At 44.0% G+C, this 8,787-nt stretch overlaps 1 long non-coding RNA gene across 1 annotated transcript; it reads right to left on the reverse strand.

The window, feature by feature from the left end:
• Nucleotides 1–448: 448 nt before the first annotated feature.
• On the reverse strand, nt 449–8,276 carry LOC149340352 (uncharacterized). Its single transcript, XR_016283600.1, has 3 exons — nt 7,506–8,276; nt 3,912–4,981; nt 449–2,640 (listed from the first exon to the last, which is right to left on the reverse strand). It is a non-coding gene; the product is annotated as an uncharacterized LOC149340352 (long non-coding RNA).
• Nucleotides 8,277–8,787: the final 511 nt, after the last annotated feature.

Genomic DNA, 8,787 nt, shown 5'->3' on the forward strand with positions numbered 1-8,787 from the left:
GCATTAAGGTTTGGACACCAATCAACCACATTCTGGCTGACACACACAGGAAGTTAGTGTGCTGTTGTAAACGTATACAACTACACTGCAGTACCTAATTTAGTTTAGTTTGGGGGCATACACAGCAAAGACAAATATTGGCAGAGTGCATCCATCCTAATCTGGACTTCTTGTCTAACGCGCGTCGCACTGATCACAAAGTGCAGTATAGAACTATACCAACCATTTTTCAGGTAAAGCGAAGGGCAGAAGTGTTTCATGCTTAAGCATGCCTTAACTTTGCTTCACTGGATGTTATGTGCTGATGCAAATGCCTCAACATACCATTTCAAGCAGAACGTATGCAGCAGAAGGTCGCCCTTTTAGATCTAATCGCCTCTGTGAAACAATGTTGAGTAGAATGATAATTAAGGTAACCTCCTAACATGTTTTCATAAACGTGTGAAAATTATATATCAAACATCATAATTCTTTATTTACACTACAAATGAAGCGCTATTTTAACAAACCTCACATAACAAACTAACAATCTCACATAACAAACCAAAACACGTACATTTGAACCTTAGGCCAAATATGGCATATGAAAAATGCGATTACAAGCCACATTCAACTTTAGTAATTACAAACAGGACTACACACTGGACATTAGACAGAATGCTTCTTCTATATACAATGACCTATAGCAGTGCAACACAGAGATGCAGAGATGTTTCACAATAATCGAGAACAGCACAAGGAAATAAACTTCAAATGACATATGCAGCAAAAGGTGCACACCTTCCATACAACTGAGGCAAATATTGTCACAGAGTGGTGACTGCAGTACAGAGAGCAAGAAGACAGCGAAAATTGCTTCTAACCGAAACTCTTTTTGTGCCGACTTGCACAAGCAAAGAACTGAATGACTCCGCGGCGGCGTAGCAACAGGCGAACTCTGCGGTCGGACAGAATGCCTGCCGCTCTTGGTCATGCTGAATTTAAAGCTGATAGCGAACTTTCGAGATAAAGCGTGCAAAGTTACTAGAACATTCTGGAATAACATAGAAGCGGCTCCGCCTGGATGCGATCAATCGAGATAAATCTGGTCGCGTCTTGCATCACAGCCAAAGCAATAAAGCGGCGCACCGGCAACACTGAAGAATAAACAAACACTACAAAGGTTAAGAGAATTTCTCCCCTTTCAAAGAAGCATCGACCCAATGCTTTAAAACATAAGACTACAAACAAATAAAATGGACTATGCAAAAAAAAACAGTGTGGGAACAGTGTCCTTCAGCATGCATAATTGGGCTCTAGACGGACAACATAGAAAACTTCTGGTCATACGCAGCGTCGCAGGGATTGGCTATAAGCCAATTTAAATTTGTCCCTGGCATCTGTTCCTAATCACTTTCATAGAGATTGGGCACCTTCACAATATGTGACTGGTCGCTCTGTGCCACAAGCACACAAGGTGAAATAACTTTCTGCTCACAAATTAGGCACAACCCAACATCGGTCGGAGGGCGTTCAGCAGTGAACATGAAAGGCATAATAAAGCTTTCCTCGGTAATTAGTTCTTGGCAGAGTAAGAAGATACTGTTTTCCACTAAAAAGATTTTGATCACTCGCAAGAACTTGCCATCATCTGTTAGAATATATTCAGAGCACGTTTTCTCGGTCCTGTTGTAATTGGCACTATGTACAGTGAACCCTTTAATACGTGCTCTGAGGTATTCACTCATACTGGGCACAGCACCAATGGTCTGGCTGATCAAATCCAGAACATGGCATTCAAGACTGCCAGGCTGCAATGGCGAACCTAATACTCCTAACTGGAGCTTATTGCCTTGCTTCCCCGAGATCAGCTTTTGCTGCTTGTTCAGGTAGGGTGGCAGTAGTACCAGACGCTTCAGGGACTTCTGCACCTCTCGCATGATGAAGCGCTCTGCTATTTGATGTGGAACACCTTTCGCTGCAGAAACCAGCTTGAGAATGTCACCATTCCCTCCTTCAAATGGGAAGGTAGAGGTTGCCCACAGTGGCCCAGTCATGCGCACAGATTTTGCAAGGTGCACAAGTTGGTGCACATTGAATGTCAGGGTGTGTTCACCATAGAGAATTGGCATCTGCTCAACAAACTGCACAAGAAGCCTTTCGGCACAAAAAATATCTGTCTCTTCAACACTTGCTTGTAAGAGTAAACTCTGTGCAAGAAGGCAGAAATGCGTCAAATATCTCTGCGGGAGCATATCGAAGAGACAAGGTGCACTGTAGTAAAGAAGCCAATATCTCCACTCTGTAGCTTTCCAAAACGAGCGCTCAGTTACCAGTCTTGGCAATCTGGTGAAATTGGTGGCCGAACTTTCAACAGGCGGTCATTCAACTCCCTCACATGATTCCCAATGTGCCAGGCACTTCCTGGTGAACACAGCCAAAGTTCCATTTGCTGCGATGTGACACCTTCCAGTACGCAGTGCATGTAGTCCGGTGGAAAGCCCCACGACAGGTCCAATGTGCTGAGGGTTGCGACGGCTGACAAGCCCTTCATACCATCCACAGGACGGTCTCACCTGGCTGCAAGTTTCATTGTACTGTACACAGTGTCATGGCATCGCTCGACCATATCTCGCCCCTCCATGATATATTTCAGGGTGCCTGAAAAAAGAAATGACAGATAAATTTCTCATAGTACTATGCATAATAAACAAAGAAATACATGCTAAAGAACAGACAGGAGAGTACGAATGCACATGTAAGTGACGGTTATGAAATGCTACAATAACTTAAACTACATGCAATGGTACCACATCTACCTTTAATCAATGCACAAGCCCATTTTACAAAATTAGGCTTTTCATGTTACACTCAGAATATGTAAATGGGCAATAAGTCAACATGTGGAGCTTGCATGCCCTATTTTTCACTGCAGAACCCAACTTCCAAGAGGTAGACCTAGGCTATGGGAGATGCTAATGAAAAGCTCTGGATTATTAGGATCTTCCTGACCTTTAATGTGCATAGCTTCTGCAGGAAGAGGTACAAAAGTTTACAAGAGTGCTTGTGTAAGATAGAACTTCCAAGTGACAATTTTTTCCATTCTGAATCCATACATGTGCACCACAGGTGACAACTGTGATTCCAGTCTTCACACCTCGTACGTCTTGGATCACCAGACAATAAACTTATCACAAGTTTAAACAGACAGCACAGACATTTGCTCACATAATTAACAGCACCCAATCTCCTCGTAGCTAGAAATAAGTGCCCTGTGCATATCTGCACATATTTCTCACAGTAAACACAAAGCTAAATGTGACTGCTCACCAACGCGCAAAATGACCGTCCTTTGTCATTATGCCTGCTAGAGAGTAAACTAAGCACCCCACAACAGCCTTTTGTTTCAGAATACTTATGAGGAGTTTTAGAAGACCTGTGATCCCTATGGTCGAAAACTGCTATACCCTGGCACTTGTCAGGCTCCATCTCTGGAATATGTGAATAGAAAAATTTCTTTAAAAGACTAAGCAGCAGAGTTACAGCTGTCACAATCAAGCAACTTTGCCATCCTTTTCTCTGCATACCATCTTCGAGTCTCTCTCTCCCCCATATGGGTGATAATCCTTCCCAAGTGAAATTTCTTTCACTGCTTTTATGGGGAAGCACAGATTGTCACGTCATCATCATGGCCCTCCATCACCAAGTTGCTGCAACACCAAGTTCTTTTTGTATTAGAACACAACCTTGTTCAAACTGATATGAACCAGTATTTTTATACCTGGTAACAGTTGATACCAACCACATGGGATACGAGTATGTTGCTTGTTGCATGTGAATGCATTTAAGCAACAAAATTATGTTCTTAGAGCTGTACAGTGTGCAGAAAGCAGAAGAGGCAAAGCTTGTAATATGACTGAAACAATTCTTACCATCAACAAGCGTTTCTTTTTGAAGGCACCAAGAACAGCCATAGTATCCGTTGTATTGCTTAGCATTCAGCAGTGAAGCGCGAGCTGGCGAGTCAACACAAAAGCACAACACATTCACTGTTGACTGCACAACTTTGCTGGCAAATGACCACGTGAAGCTGCCCATAGTGTGGAATTTCTCAACAAATGTCTTCAAGTAGAGGCGAGTAGGTGGGTGACCTTTGGCAAACCAAATGACGCCGATGAGGATGTTCTTCCAACGATAGGGAAGAGGGAGCTCATTAAGCGCTACTTGAATTGGCCAGACTGACCCTTTGCTCGACTTAAATACTGGCGATCCATCGCTGTTAGCGGTAACAGTCAGGTCACTCCAATTCATGTTCCTTTCAAGGCGGACCTTTCTGTACAGTTGGCCATCTGTGATATCCTTATAAGCTCCCTGATGAGTTTCAGCTGTGAGTTTCTGGAGGTTTGCGCCAACTATATCCCCAAACTTCTTTAAGAGACACTGTAGCTGATGCTTGAGGTCGACAGTTATGAAAAAGCTTCCTTTTTTTTCACCAGCTGTGCCACAGTCATTGTGGCTGCACAATTAGTGCAGTGCTGGAAATCTAGGCCGCAGCTTGATGTCAGGCACTCACACGTTGGGCAGTATGTATGGACTTCCACCATCCTTGATTTGTGCAAATCCCATAACTTCCTTAAGCCATATTTTGTCAATGGGAAGACGTTCTGGCCAAGAAATGCATTCAACAGCTTCAACAAGCTGTCCACTTGTGTCCAAGGAAGGCCAGCAGCAACAACAAATGTTAATAATGTTAATACACGCAGCATCGCCAGCAGGTGGGTAGTGTTCTGTGTGGAAGTCTCGACTCGGAGTTCACTCTGATAAATTCCGACAAGTCTTCATCGGGGTCCTCTAGCACATGGTTGTCAAGCCCATTGGTGTCCTCATCAAGCCTTGGCAGTTGTGCATCAGAAATGCTGTCATCAAGATGCAGGGTTGAAGGCTCATGATCCAAGTTGGGATGACTTGTAGAGGCGTTGTCATGCACCTCATCTTCAGGTTGCTACAAAAAACATTGGAAAGGCTACATCAGCAACAGAAGAAAAAAACATCAGTATTGAAGTGAATGACTGCAACCTGTTCATGTATACCCCGAGTTGGTATCATTCCGCATGAACATCATTCCGATTCCCTTCACATTTTAATATTTTCATCACAGGTTTATGTTTTTTTCTTTATAATGATCCATAAGAGATAGTATACATGGACCACCATGTGACACTGACCTACAATCACTAAATAATTTATAATCGAATTTCGTATCTCACCTGTTTCAGCTTCAACAGTCAAGTAATGGCTACAACGTGAAAGGTCAGTATGAGTCACGTGAGACACAAATAAAAAGTGCAACATAATCACTGCTTCATAATTTTAATTCACTGTGATGCTAAAGACAGCTTGCCGCAAGAGCTGGAATGGCAATGGGTTTGGTGCATGGTTCATGGGAGTTGTGGCGTCCTAAAGCGACTCCGGCTATGAGGGATCCCAAAGTGGAGGGCTCCGGATAATTTCACCCACACCTGGGGTTCTCGAATGTGTACTGACATCGCGCAACACATGAGACTCTAGCATTTCAACTCCACTGAAATGTGATCATAGTGGCTGGGACTTAACCCCCGCTTTTCAAGTCAACAGTCGAGAACCATAACTGAGCCACCACAGCAGCAGAATCGCAATGAGTGAAGCAGCAGCGATTATATTGCAGCTGTCTTCATGCCTCATGTGACCTATACTGACCTGACATCGTAGCCATCACACTGCTTTTGTAACAGAAGCCGAATCAGGTGAGAGATGAAATTTGATTATTATTTAGCAGCTGTAGCCAGATACCTCATGGTGTTCCATGTATAGTAATGTCTAACGCACCATTACAAACAAGAAAACATAGGCAACCAAAATTTGGTATCTACACTCCTTTAAATTTTATATGGGAAAGTGTTAAAAAGGTAGGACCAAGAGTGAAAGTGCGACAAGCCTCCTTACAGTTCAGCATTGCCAGTTTCGTTGAGTATGATTTCACAACAGTCACACAAGGCAGACAACAACAAGAGATGCTAATATTTTTAAAAAGAGAGTTGCTCAACAGCGGCATGAGCCCATGCATAGAACAAGCATTAGCACAACTGAGTGGGCAGGAAACATAGGCAAATAAAATAATACATTTTCTCATAATACCGCATCTGCCTGGTTCACAGGCAGCTAACATTAAACTATCAAAAGGGCACACAAGAAACCAAACATGCATTTTCGGGCTCAACTGCCAAGCACCTAAACACATAGTCACCACAGCAAGTCTACGTGCACATATCTATATGGCTTCGCTTGAATTCAAGAATTGCCTCTGAACACCTCAACATTTACACGAAAATTTAGATTCATTCTGGGGCAAAGGGCAGTAGGGTAGTACATCAGTGTGTGTGTGTGTGTGTGTGTAAGGGGGGGGGGGGGAGGGCAAACCACTTGAACTGTGTACTGCTTGGAGATTTTTTTTTCTTCGGAAAATTGGGATAAGCAAAGTTTTCCTATGCAAAATTTCAGGCTTGTGGAGGGGGATAGATTGTCCCCTTTCAATGGGTGAGGTGCGTTTCCAGAGTCAGCGCAGAGGCTCATGGAAAAGTCGTCTGCTACAGCTACTTCCGGTTCCAAATTTCTCCCCCTGCTTGTTGCTTCACGGCAGTCGCTGTGTTAATTCGCTTCTAACACTAATTTATTTCCACTGCAACACCGCTGATTGTATTGCATCATCGCAAGACCAACCAGACGTCGACTCTGTTCTGCTTCGTAGCGTGTACTCGCATGAAGTACAACCACAATAATGTAAACGGTCGGATGCTTCCTATGCGTACGCAGTGGGACGTGTTGAGACGCGCTGCGCGCACGGTTGCATGTATGTGCTAGCCCACTGGCAGCTTTTACACGCTTTGAGGCAAATACATCAATCGTTTGCTAAACTGTGCAAGCTCAGCCTTCGTTGCCTTCGTGATGCAGCAAAAAAAAAATATATATATATAACGACCAACGCGTTAAACTATTTCGCGCACACAGCCGACTGCCGTGCATACACTCGAGAAAACACTCGTACCTTTCGTAATTGTCATTTTCTGCGCTCAGGACGCGTTCATACACAGCACGCGCTGATCTTACGGTGCAATACGCAATGTCGCAGCACAAATAGATTAGCGAATAAACGATGCACGAATACAGGGCATTTGCTATGCAGAAGGCAGTGCATGGGAGAAATTTGTAACCGGAAAAAGCTGACACGATTCTTCCATGGTTGTTTGCATTCACTTCGGAAACACGCCTCACCTATTCACCACTGCCTGTTAAATCCGCCCCCATCCCTCAAATATGCACTCGCCTCGATTCGGTGCGGGCCCCACAACACGCTAGAAACAGGCTTACTTGCCTCTGCTCATCGATTTTTTATTTTTTTTCGTAGAAGCCCAAGGTACAGCCCAAGGAGTACGGGGAGAAATTGGGGGGTAGCGGGCGTATTTGGAAACGTGTCATGCGCAACGGCTCACCTGTGAAACTTCATTCGACGGTTCCCTTTGGCGCTGGCTCCACACGGTTTGCCGCGGAACTTTCGCTGACGACGCACCGGGCTCAAAATAAGCAATTTACCGTTTTTTAGGAGGCATGCTGCGATAAAGTGCACGGCCTGCTGGTAAAAGAAAGCCTTCGAACCGAGTACCAAAAAGGCGACACAGATTAACAGACGCACTCAACGAAGGCGAGGCACGAAGGAGCGCACCATGGAAAAATAGACTGCGCTATTGGCGCGCGGTCTCGGCCTCCACAGTTACGTAACCATCACGCCGCCGCTTTGCACCTCTGAACTCTCAAAACAATACCTTTTTTTTTCATTAATACAAGCGTAAATGACCGTTTTTCACAGTTCTTTCTTCGCGGTAGATACTGTAGATCTGTGAACAGGGAAATGTTTTGTCATGCTGTTTCGGTTTCGGTTTTTAACAGCCGAACGATGACTGTACCGTCAAAGTGGCTTATAGGTCAAGAAGCGCGAGACATGAAAAAAACTACAATATAATCTCTGCTTCTACATTCGTTGTCATTCCGATTCTTGAAGCAGACTGCATTGTAGCGAAGTAAAACGACTAATCAACGTATCGCAGTTTTTTCATGTCTCCCGTGACCTGTGAACCATAAGCACAGTGCAGACAACTGACACAAACAGCACATGCACAGAATAGCAATAGTTATCAGTATCAGTAAGCGCGATATCTGCACTATGAAGGACCAGCTTTAGGCCCCGCTCTTGCCTTGTTAGCTATAAACACACGTTGGCGTCACAGCCATCACTATAGGCTGTTGAAACCGAAATAGCACGAGAAAGAAATTTGATTATAATTATTTAGCGCTCGTAAGAGAACACCACGGAATAATCCATGTACAGCAATGTCTTGCGCATCATTACAATCAAGACATTACACACAATTAGATGTGTGTAATGTACCACCACCACAGCGGCTGTACTGTAACCACCACAGCGGCTTTCCTTTAATTGTAATCAGAGATGTCCATCCCTTTTGCTTCCGCGACCTGTACCATTTATTTTGGCTTCCTTTACTGAGATCTTTGTTTCAGTTGCTGTTAACTGGTAAAAGTGAAGAAATATCATAGGCAGTAAAATTAAGCGACCACAGAAAGATATACACCATTTGAGGGGCCTGTAATTTACGAGCGAGGGCTCATTTCACATGCGTATACTTCTTGGATATTTTTCGCCGAAAAAGTGGAGTTCGGCATGGCCTTCCTACGTAATTTTTTTTATTGGCGGGGGGG

The sequence above is a fragment of the Amblyomma mixtum genome, chromosome 6 (genome assembly GCF_055824585.1).
Source record: "Amblyomma mixtum isolate Tamu chromosome 6, ASM5582458v1, whole genome shotgun sequence".
NCBI lineage: Eukaryota > Metazoa > Arthropoda > Arachnida > Ixodida > Ixodidae > Amblyomma > Amblyomma mixtum.